General features: G+C 37.1%; 1 protein-coding gene across 1 annotated transcript in view; it reads left to right on the top strand.

Annotated features, from left to right (window-relative positions):
* The first annotated feature begins 11,017 nt into the window (after positions 1–11,017).
* LOC133521277 (cytochrome P450 306a1) overlaps positions 11,018–12,880 on the top strand; it is a 60,524-nt gene continuing 58,661 nt past the window's right edge. Inside the window, exon 1 of the mRNA XM_061856147.1 lies at positions 11,018–11,159. The gene's annotated coding sequence lies outside the window, so the exon portion shown is untranslated. The remainder of the gene's footprint in view (positions 11,160–12,880) is intronic.

Below are 12,880 nucleotides of genomic sequence, written 5' to 3'. Positions count from 1 at the left end.
GAATGAGCTAGATATTTATTCTAAGCAATTGACCTCAATTTAACGACTATTTTTGGTAAGCTACATCAGATTATTTGGTATTGCTAAGGTACAGAAAGCAAGCCTTTATGTATTTATTTCAAACAAGTTAAACAGCATAAGTAAAAATAACTAACCTAACCAAACCACTGCTAACTTACACCGAAAATTAAAAGACACAGACACATAAAATTTAAAAGAATATACAATTCATCACAGTGTACTATATTAACATCTGAAAATAAATAATTAGCACACTTTAAACTGTAGAAGGACTTGCATCCATCCCACAAAACCACAAACATTCATCACGCACAATAACCTGCCTGCCTGCCTGAAAACAAATCACACCGAGAGACTGATGCGAGGAGCGCATTCAAAAGGAGCAAAGAACGAACCAGAGGGGAATTCCTACGTGATATAGTATGCGAAGCCGGGACTTCCAGGAGACAACGGTCACGAGGTCTGAACTCGGTTCTGGTCTGTGAGGGAACGTACAGACGTATTAGTTGCTCCGCCAGCTCGATACAGTCCGACTCCCCGCGAAGGATACAGCAAGCAGTAGTGTGAAGTGCGAAATAACGTCTTATCTCCAGAGAGTTGAAAACCAGTATGCCTACCAAAAATTTGGTTGGGTATAAAATAGTCGTGGTTGTTGATTCAACGAACTAGTTGATAAAACGTTCTTCGTTCGTCAACGAACGAAACGTTTTGTGTAACAGACTCAACTAGTTGACACAACTGTTTTGCCTCTATTAGTACGCCGTTTCGGGGACACGCCTTGTAGACGGTCCAAAGGCCGAGCTTCAAGAGAATGGAGCTCGGTCATGAACTGATGCCCATGCCTTAGTGTTAAACGTTGTGTAAGCGAGAAGCGAGGCAGGAAGTCGAGCTTCAACTAGGACACAAGATCCGAAGCGTCCAATCTCGATGGCATCCCGTGCGAAGCCGAAGACCGAGCTGCAGGAAATCAGTCCTTGGAATCGAACACGTAGAGTGAGCGAAGCCGACGGCTAAGTTCCGCAAATATAGGGCCGGCAGTCTGGAATGTGGAGTTTCCTGCGAGTCTAAAGCCGAGCTGCAGAAGAGCATAACTTGGAATTGAACCAATAGCCAAGTGTAAGCGAGACCGAAAACCAAGCTTTGCTTAGTGTTTCAGTAAGATCTTTAACTTTCCTGCAGTATGCATTTATGCGTGGCCAAAGGCCGAGTTACAAACAAAAACCAAGTGTTTTACAACGTATAGCCGAAGGCTAAGCTCCACGAAGGACAGAAGGACTGCCGTGTGAGGCCAAAGGTTGAGCTACGAGAGATCATAACTTGGAATCGGACAAACGGCCTAAGGCCCAACTGTCTGATTGAGGAGCGTTTCCAAACCTGCAAGGCCAAGCTGCAGGAGAGCATAACCTGGACATTAATAAATATGATCTCGAATATCTTGCTACTCAACCTTTGGCATCGCTTGAAAGTGCGACTTGCTTGGATGTTTTCGGCCTTCAGCCGTATGCAGTTTTAGAGTCATCATATTATAGCTGTGCAATAAATCGGAAATTGGCGTTAGACTGCACATTTCGGGCTTTAACTGCCACCTAGGGCCTTGAAGCTCATTATTGTGATCCGTCACCTTTTGTACGTGTCTGAGCTCTGCTGTCCTGCATATCGCCCTCCGGCCTTTCGGTTCATTACTAAACAATTAACCATTGTCATTTCCGAATTCAACCCTTCTGTACCTTCAACTCCTCCTGGCCGTTGTGGGTTCTCGAGGGCTGGAATCTCCCTCTCGTTGTCCGATTTTGGCATGCCACTTTTATATCAGATATGTCAAATTGCTTACGGCGGCGCAGCAAAACAAATTTTAACTTCATTAAAAATGTCTGCAAAAATAAATTAAGCGATTATTCCATGACACTTTTTACAACTGTTTTTTGCAAATAACCCCTCTTACGTCCTTTACAGACGTTTAAGTGTCCTTCTTAGATAACTTCTGCATCGACTTTGACTCTACTCATGTTTCACGTAAAAAACTACTCGGCCTGTTGCGCGAGGCCCCCGCAAGCGCGAGGCCCCGGTTGCCCCGTTCGCCACCCCCAAAAGGCCGCCCCTGATGAGAAACTTAGATAATCATTAATAGTGTGAAAATTAAACAGCTTTAGATACATTCTTCGTCTTTAAAATAATCAAGTAATTTGTTGTACTCGTAGATTGTGATGCACATGATATAGGCGTGTTTTGAAGTAAGCGACAAGTTTACGTATGGCTTAGGTCAGTGTTGGCCGAACATTAATTGCAATTGACCATTAACCATTACAAATTGAACCGTAAACTGTAACGGACGGTTACAGTGTACGTATCAATTTATAATGGTTAAGGGTCAATTGCATTAACGTTTCGGCCAACAACACTGGCTTAGGTAACCTGTGTTTGTATTTCGGACTAACTAAAACCTTGGTTTTTTATTGAGTGGAATTATGACGTTTCCTGGTGATACCAGAAAAAAATACTTCTTAAATTTAAAAACAAAATATTAGAAATACATTTTGACATGATTATTTTTACTTACTTTATTCATGAAAACAAAGATAGTGTAATTTTAAAGTGCACTATTTAGACATGAGAAAATGTCGGGTATTTTTCTGGGGTGAATAATAATTGTTACTGGTATCATTCTAATGACTTTTATATATCATAACATAAACATTTGGTCTAAAATTATATTATTTTTCAAATTGAATGTTGTTGTGAGTTTTTTTGTATGTAATTGGATGGCTTTAGTTTTCTCCAGGTTTATTTTCAAATTATTTATTTCTAACCATTTAATTGTAAGAGCTAGTGTTCTGCTTAGGTCATCATTATAAGTTAAAAGATCTATTTATTTTACAATTTTATACTTAATACAAATAAGACAAAAAATATTTGTGTGTTGTCCAGTTGGTCGTAACAGGAATTATATTTTTTGCCTGTAGCTTCTTTATGCTCGGATTGTGTTTATAATACGAATATTTAATCGAATGCGTGCTGAGATTTCAGAGGCACAGTTCGGTTTGGTTCGACTTTTTTTGCAATAACTTGCTATATGGCCGTGTATAATCGTTACAATATAATTTTAACTATAAAACTTCAGTGGGACTCGAACATATTAAATTTATTTTAAACGAGTTACTCGCGTATTATTAAGTCGAATAAACGCTCGTCATGTTTCGATACAATTTTACTAATTTTAGGGGACTTAGCGACGTGGATGTTATACACGTCGCGCGTTCGACCAATAAAGTCGTTGCAGTCTTGCACTCTTTGATGAAAATCCTCTAAAATTGAATCGAAACATATCGACTTTATGAACCCGGTTTAAAATATTTTTAATATAATTATGATATGACGAAATCAGTGTCTTATGGCACGTATGTGCTTCATTTTATCTATAGACGTAACAACATTATACCTACTGAAAGCTATGGGGTGCACATCTCTCATTCCAGCTTTAGCTGCTTACGAGTATCTCTGTCGATAGTTTTGAAAAAATTATGGATATAAACTATACACCGTGTTTTTATTGAATTCCGTTAATTTCGGTGCATGAGTACCTACTTAAGTACGTAAAAGGGAACTAAATAATGGCATGGCTAATTAAAAAAAAATTTTTTTTTACTTTTTTCATTTTTGAGAAATCATTATTTTAGTGTAAATCATTATATACTTTTAAGGAAATTGGAAACCTATGGCATAAGGGGTCCTGCGCTTGCATGGTTTAAAACTTATTTAGAAGGTAGAAAGCAACGAACGGAGATCTCAAAAATAGTCAAAATTGGAAACAAACTTGTAAGAAAAAACTTTATTTCCGATTTTCGTGAAAATCTGTGGGGAGTACCGCAGGGGAGCAATTTAGGCCCGTTGCTGTTCATAATTTATATTAATGATCTCCCTCAAGCAACCACCCCAGAGTGCATCTTATTTGCAGATGATACGACTGTGATGGTAAAAGGCGATGAAATTTCTTCATATGAAGAAAACATAAATAAGGCTTTAGGTGAAATATGCCAATGGACTAGCCGCAATAATCTCAATATTAACTTAAGTAAAACTCATTTTATTCAATTTTAATCATACAATGCACAAACAAGACAATTAAATGTTATTTGTGATAATATAGAAATAGAGAATTGTTATGACATTAAATTTTTAGGTTTACATATAGACAAGAATTTAAACTGGAAAAATCATGTGGATTTCGTGTGCAAGAAGTTGGACAGTTTCGCATTTGCCATAAAAAAACTTAGAATGACTGTCTCTACTGAAGCTGCTATCACGGCATATCATGGTTATATATCATCATTATTGAACTATGGGCTCTTGCTCTGGGGGAATTCCGTAGACGTAATTAGGGCTTTTATTAGACAAAAAAAATGCATTCGTGCTATAGCTAATATTTCAATCACCGAGAGCGCTAGGCCCATCTTTAAAAAACTAAATATTTTACCGCTAACATGTATGTACATAAAAAAAGCATGCCTGTTTGTCAAAAAACATCCTGAACTCTTTAGATGTAGGTCTGATGTTTTTGCAGGTAACCAAAGAGCTCAATATATGGGACTATTGTACCAACCTCCTTGTCGTACTGCGATCTATCGTAAAAATGCATATAATATGTGCATTGTATTGTACAACAACCTTCCTCAAGACATGAGGCAAATGGAATATAAAAAATTTGCATTAGTGATCACTAAATGGCTAAATGAAAATTGTTTTTATAGTATCCAAGAATTTATGAACTTTCAATTGTACAACTAATAACTAACATTACTATTTACATAATTATTGACTGATTTGAATTTATTTTATTTGCATTGTAATTTATTCGTGATTATTGTATTAATTTTAATAAAAGTATTATAGTTAAGAAAATGTTATCTCATTGATAACATTTTCATATTAGTTTGTATAATTTTTGCATGTCGTTCACCGACTGAATACTCGATTACCTAATGTACCTTAACACCCTGTACTGTATGTTGTTTTTTAAGTATTCTGGCAAATAAATTAATTCTGATTCTGATTCTGATTCTGATTGATTTATTGTGACACGGGCATTATATACATTTAACTCAACCAAACAATTGAAAACTGTGACATATCAATGACATTTCAAACATCCATCGTCCGAGATTGTACTTACGGTTAGTAGCAAATGTATTAAACACTAATCATATAATATAAAAATAAATTATAGATTATCTCGGAAATGGATTTAATTAAGAGACCGGTGTCTTTGAGAAAGTTACTAAATCTAAGCTCAGGAATGCACCTTTGAAATTAACGGAATTTAAAAAAACACGGTGTATATGTACCTATATATAAAACGCTAAAATGACAATGGCTCAGATTGACAGTTTATTGCATATTTTACCACTTTTCACGTTTATAGGCACCATAACATATCTTGACATATTGACTATTTCAATATCGGCGATATAATTATAGTGAGTGAGTGAGTTCATTTTAGCTGTACTGTGTCTCTGTCGGTTGTTTGTTTTAGAAATGGATTAGGAATGGGTGTGTAAAATGCTATAGTAATTCTTAATGACGCAGTTTGACAGTCATTTGCATAATACATATTGCCACTTTTCTTATTAATGATTCTTTAATATACTTTATCAATAGTGGTACCTACTGCTTTATAACAAGTTCTCGTTAAAACAAGTTAACGCTCCGTAGCGTATCGTAGTCATCCCTCTCTATCACTCTTCCATATTGGTGCAACAGTGACAGTTGCGTTTCGTTCGCTACGGAGCGTTAACGATTGGCACGTTGGCTACGCGGGCTGAGACTTTTTCATGTGGCACTCTCCTTAAGTACTAACCAGCCGCTTGTACGAAAATTTACAGTATTTATTATCTTGGTACTTGTTAGTTGCAGTGGAGATCATAAAAAGAGGAGGATGGTGGGAATTAATTACGACGTTAACTATGAAATCTAAACCTTATGTAGTTTTAAATATTACTTACTAACGAATGCCAAAAAGGTGCTCGTGCTTTTTCTTTTTCTGTCCTTGAGTTTGGTTCATAGTTGGATTTAATGTTTGCTTAAACACAAAAAAGTTAATTCAATAGGTTTTTATTAGACTAAGTTTTTTGTCAACTAACGTAAGTTGACCTCATTTTCAAACGAAGTGCCTATGAAATAAGTACTAGGTATGTATCGGTCGTTAAAAAACAAAAGATACCTGCATACTAAGGGCAGTTACATACTAGTGTATTTTTCTGCGCATAAACGCGTTACCTTTCACACATTTTTTAATACTACGGTGGCAAAAAAGCATACCGCCCGCCTGGTGGACGCCTGCAACTCCATAGGACTTACATGCGCGTTCCCGACCCTGACACCCCACACCCTGGTTGAGCTCATTTGACATTTGGTTTATTCGAACTTACACGCGCTTTACCTTTCCCTACATTTGGTCTATACGAGCTTACACGCGCGTACGCGTACGTTTGTATAAAACACTAGTCTGTAACTGCCCTAAGGAAACAAAGTTCAGATGGTTCAGTCGCATAATGATCAATAGAAAAAAATGTAAAACCAAGATAAGTTAGCAGCGATTTTAATAGCGCAGCCAGACGATGCACGGGTTATTTTAAACGTCAAACTTCTATGAAATTATGACGTTTACTTGACACTTGCACCGTCTGGGCTATCAAAATCGCTGCCAACTTATCTTGGTCTAACTCTATGACCCTAAATAATAAAAAAAATCGTCGCTCGCTTAATATCTAAGTAATTACCTATTTCTGGAACTGTATGCGTGTACAACTGTACAGTCATTAGATACTTAAAACAAATTGGCCAATGTGTTCACAAATATCTGAACAAAACCTTTATTATCAAGTCATTATAGTGCATCTTTAGGTCAGATATTTTTGAGTACCTTGGCCGCTGCGATATAGGTATCTTATGGCGACTGAAGGTAGGACGAGTATATTTGATACAAAACCATTGATTTCTAACCTACATAGGTACCTACTACGTGACAATATAATAGAGTGCCTAATAAGTACAATGTCAGCGAATCCAATCAGGCCAATTTGATTTGGACAAAACCTATGTCGTAGTCGTACAGAGTCAACAAGGTTAAAGTTTATGAGCTGAAGGGTACTACGGTCATTCCGTGAGCGATTCGGCCTTCGGCGTTATCGACTATGTGCCGCTGTTACATGCCCCAAACATTGTACCATTAAAAGGTATCGTTATAATGTCTCGTATAAATAAGGCGCTGATGGCGCGAAGTTGCAATGATAACTAAAAAAACATACGTTTTGATTGAGACCTTTATAGGTACAATAAATTCATTGATTTAAGTTATTTTTACTTCGTTGGTTAGCACTAGCAGGCATTAGTTACGAATGTATGCAATCTTATCGAACGCTTACGGCGCAGCCTTGCGGTAAATCGCCTACGATTTATGTAACGGCAAAACACGTCACATCGATTTGAATTTCTGGGAAACAAGGCGTATTTATTCTTGATTGATGTAATGTAAATCCCCCGAAGCTTATTTCATAACGATATAAATATATATATGTGGTATAAATGGCAACATTTTTAAGTCAGTATAAAATGATATTTTAAATTGTTATATTATATGTGATTATTATCTATGCTATTTTATTTTCAGCGTTTAAACGTTGCAGTTCAACGTTGCAGATATATCTATAGCATAGGTATTATGTAGGTATAATATAGGGACAATTTTACGGAAATTTGTTTATAGCTATTATTATTCAAATTGGATTAGTTTATGTTATTTTAACTAGGATCACTAGCTCTTTCCTCCTTAATTAGAGAAAAAAATCCATAGGTAGTTTTTTATACCGTCTATCCCGTTTATTTATTTAATCGTATAGCTACAAACTGACCGCTTACTAATTAATTCTTATATAATGTGTTAATGTCATAAAAGTTTATAAAAAATAGTAAAAAATAATAAAAATAATTCTTCTTTTTCTTGTGAGGATCGAAGAAGCTGAAGAAAATAAAGTTATTTCTACTAAGAATCATGATTCTTCGACTGTGGCGCGCTTTGCAAATGTCGCCGATCCCCAAACTCACAAGCAGCTTTGAACTTTTAAGTCTAAGGAAACCTCCTTGTCTGTGCTCTGAAGAATTGTTAGACACTTTCTATCACCGCAACGCTCATCGTCGGCAGGGTGTTCATCCTCACACCTCACACCTTAGAGCCTAAATGGTCACGCACGAGGAACTTCCTCCTGCGGACGTACCGGCTGTGGAACGAGCTCCCTGCCGAGGTTTTCCCCGAGGGTCTACAGTATGTGGTTGTTCAAAAAAGGAGTGTACTATTAAGCGGGCTGTATGCTTGTTTGCCACCAGCGTGGTATTGAAAAAAGCCAATTACTGGATCACACTTATAGCTACAGATTATTACATGCAGATTATTATGCAGCATTGCAGCTAATGAGCTGAACAATTCATTGCTTATAAGTTGTATTTATATATTTACTCGTTTTGCCTCGTGTTTGTGATAATCCCTCCATTTCTTTCTTGACTAGACTTTATTGGGGTGTTGGTGCCGCTACGCGAGAAGCCACGGCCCCAAATGACTGTATCATCCCTGTAGTGTTTCATGACCTTTCGCGGGTTGAGTCTCCGTGACAAATGATCGCCGCCGCACATGCTAACTTAAATTATTACCCTTTCAGTAAATTAGCTTGTTATTATTTCTACAACTCTTTCATAGAAAAGTAGGTACTCACATACAATTTTAGTGTGTATGTTCACATAGAGATCGCAAAAAATACGTATTTTACGAGAAATACTCTACATAGGTGCCAAGTTACTAGCTTTTCCAATTTGCGTATACAAACATAAAGAATAACTAGGTTTGGATAAATGGTGCCTAGTTTTAATATACATATATTATTAATAAAATAACACAATTGTTTTATTAATACGTATAACATCATTTAAGAACAAGCAAAACGTTCGATACCTAGCTAAGCTTTAACCTTACTACGGTTATTTTCGTAGCGTAAACCAACCTCTTCTTATAAAGTAGGAAAAAAGTACTTGTTACTCACCTCATGAAAACGAATCGAATAAATAAATAAACAGATTATTGACTAAAATCTGTAGTTCTATGTATTAAAGAATGTGGTACGTACTTACTCTGAGAACATACTGTGTTTTCAGTATGTTCTCAGACTCAATGTTGTCCTATATATTATGTGAGGGTGTGCAATAAAGAGTATTGTATTGTATACTTACTACTCTTTGCTCAATGCTCTCGACTCATGGAAAAGGGACACGTAGGAAGCGTCCAAATAGGCACCAGTCGATGCCCTGGTGAATTTTAAAGTTTGGAGCTTCTAGAGTTTCCGGGACAACCTCCACAACTACTTTATTTTCAAAGCATTAGACGAAGCATTTTGACAACAAACCAGTAGATTGATATTTGATGACGATCGTTCAATAAGTGACTTCGACAAAGTTCTAACAGAGAGGCCCTTGTTGGTCGAACCCAGGAAGCGGGCTCCGTAGCAGGGTCCAAAGGAGCCGGTCGATGTCCCAGTGAACGCACTTTCGCTTTTATCGTTGAACGAACCCGGCACATTACTACCGCACTCACGGTTACACCATCACGTCGTAGGTTTTGGCTGCGCCCGAGTCCGGCATGCATACTAATGCTTTTATTTAGGGTTGTGATGTTGAGATTTCTCCACGGTATTTTGAAGAGATTTATAGCTTTCTTATCGGAGATCTAATGACGGAAGCTGGAATTGCCTGTTCAGCAGCTTCACTATCTCTTACGATAAGGGAATAATTTTATACTTATTACATTATTAAGGGTTGTCACGTTGAAATTAATTTACGGAATTTCTAGGAGATTTATGCTGTAAGGAGTAATATAACAAATGAAATTGAATTTTTGTAAAGCTTTTTCTGCAGCTTTATTATAGTATGACTGACATAATTTAGTGCCTTCTTATTTTAGGTTACTTATTGCAACGCTGAGGTTTATGCGTTACGAACTTATGGAGTATTATAGCGGCTAGTACTTGTATTGCGTTAAGCTTTTTTTATAGCTTTACTGTAGCAATAAACTGATATGATAGGCGCAGGATGTTGAGATCGCTCCACAGAATTTTGGAAAAATTGTACGGCAAATACAGATGAAAGGTAAATAAATTGACTAAAGCTTTTAATATCTTAACTATACCAATTTACTGATAGGTATGTAATGTAGGAATTGCTCCATAATTAAAAATAAAAAAACTCTAAAACTATTTGTGAAATGTAATTCCCATCTGTCCCCGGCGGGAATATATGGGAATAGTTTCATTCCCATTTGTGCCCGGCAGGGACAGATGGGAATGCACCAAATGTAGCGATAACAACAACAAACTGACTCACGGCCCTATAAACAATGTGGAACCTATAAGTAGTTACCTACGTCTCAAATCATAATTTATGTATATATTTTTTCATGGCATTTTTCAACGGATAAGTACCTATGTATAATTGACCGTGGAATCTTTTATTGGGTACGATTGCATTTACAAAGTACTAAAACGATTAATACCATCTAACTTAGTAAAAATACATTGATATCGACGGGTATTCTCTTAAAAACGTGTAGTCTTAACCTTGTACCCTAAGAGTGCATGCTATGTGCAAGCTTTATATTATGTAGATACTTACACCTATTTATTTAAATATAGTTTACGTAACAAAAAAACTTATTCAATGAAAGTAGGAACCTTTGACAGTTTATAAAACGGATATAAAGTAACAATAATGTTTGATTATTTATTCAAAACATCCTACTGCGTCAATGATCAATCCTGTCCACAGTTTAGCGAAATTTTGAAATCTCTACCGTAGGCGTCGCAGAAAGCCACTATGATGTAATTTTAATGTAGTAATTATACGGCTAGCTAACCATTGTAATAAAATAGAGCTTATCGCGAGACCAGTTATTGTAATCGGTAGATAGTATAATCATAGCTACTGCAGGTTATTTGTTGTAATAAAATAAATACTATGCAATGTTTGTTGACAGGTAAGAAAAACAAAGTGATTTTTGATACGCAGGCAGCGTGCAACCAGGAACTAGCTGGACAGCTGTCACAGAGGTAAGTTTTCATATGTGTATAGTAAAGTCGACTTTACCATAAATTTACTTTGGGATAATAATCATAATAATTCAGCCTATATACGTCCCACTGCTGGGCACAGGCCTCCTCTCATGTGCAAGAGGGCTCGGGCTATAGTCCCTACGCTAGCCCAATGCGGATTGGGGACTTCACATACACCTTTGAATTTCTTCGCAGATGTGTGCAGGTTTCCTCACGATGTTTTCCTTCACCGAAAAGCTAGTGGTAAATATCAAATGACATTTCGTACATACGTTCCGAAAAACTCATTGGTACGAGCCAGGATTTGAACTTGCGACCTCCGGATTGAAAGTCGGACGTCATATCCACTCGGCTACCACCGCTTCGGCTTACTGTGGGATAACTAATATAAAACGAATTAGGTCTACAACTTCTACACCGTATTTTTATTGAATTCCGTGAAATTCGGGGTATGGGTAAGTACGTTTTAGAAAACTAAATGAAAATGAAAATATTATATATATATATATATATATATATATATATATATAATAATTTTTTATAAAAAGTAATTAAATGTTGCATATAGCGTTGTTGACATGGGCATTAAATTTAACTCAACCAAACAAATGAAAACTTTGACATATATCAATGTTATTTCGAACACGATCGTCCGGGATAGTACTTACGTTTACTAGCAAATGTATAAACTCGTACTGAACGCTAATCAATATGCAAACAGGCCCTAAGGCAAGTATTAAGTATACGTTCGCAGGGGCCTTCTTCGCCTTCCTCGCGTTGTCCCGGCTTTTTGCCACGGCTCATGGGAGCCTGGGGTCCGCTTGACAGCACACAACAACCAACAATAACAATATAACAATATACATAATGTATATATACTATGTATGTAAGGATTAATATACTAGCTTAAATCTAAAATAAGCCCTTAAGGCATTGTACCAAGGATGCTGGCGGCATTTCCTCGTTGTATCGCAATACTGATAGTGCGAGGAAGCCGCCAGCTCTTCGGTCACCAGTTACGTCAACCAGACGCTTCGCGATTTCTGCAAAAAACTTGTGCGCGCTGGAACCCCATGGACCTAAAGTTTCGAGGCATAAATATATTGTACCTATGATATCGTACTATACTTGATCCCGTATTGATCGTCGTAGATACACTTGATCCCGATTGTCAACATGGCGCTACTTGCATATAAATGCAATTAGAAATCGTCCTTATTGACAACCGTCCTTTGCTTGACATCGTTTGAAAGGGCGTCAAATTTCGGGTACAGCTCCCGTACGTGCCCTAGGTGCTGGTCGAGGTTACGTGCACCAAAATGTCGAAATGTTGTCCGTTAATAATAATGAAGATCTGTGTAGTTTCATCACAGTGCGCTCGTTGAATAATAACGTCCGGTTGAATGAACCATTGCATTGTGTCCTTGTTTTCTGTGATTTTCCATCGCGAAGCCGGGCACGTGCGCGCGCGCCGAGCGGGTTGAGCGGCTCACGTGCGGACATGACAGCCGGTGGACCTCGAACTACCCAAAGATTGTTACTTACTATTGAGTAGATAAAACATATGTACCTAAGATGAAAATATAATTTCTAGTGCTGAAAAAAATATGAAGCTGGCTTTCATAACCTACCTAACACCTACTGGTATGATTCATTTTCCTAAAATTAAGGACTCCGGGCAAGGTCGTAATCGGAAAAGCGCTAAAATAAGGAGTACA

The sequence above is a fragment of the Cydia pomonella genome, chromosome 9 (genome assembly GCF_033807575.1).
Source record: "Cydia pomonella isolate Wapato2018A chromosome 9, ilCydPomo1, whole genome shotgun sequence".
NCBI classification, from domain to species: domain Eukaryota; kingdom Metazoa; phylum Arthropoda; class Insecta; order Lepidoptera; family Tortricidae; genus Cydia; species Cydia pomonella.
Note: the sequence above shows the minus strand (reverse complement) of the source record. Positions and strands in the feature narration are given on the sequence as shown.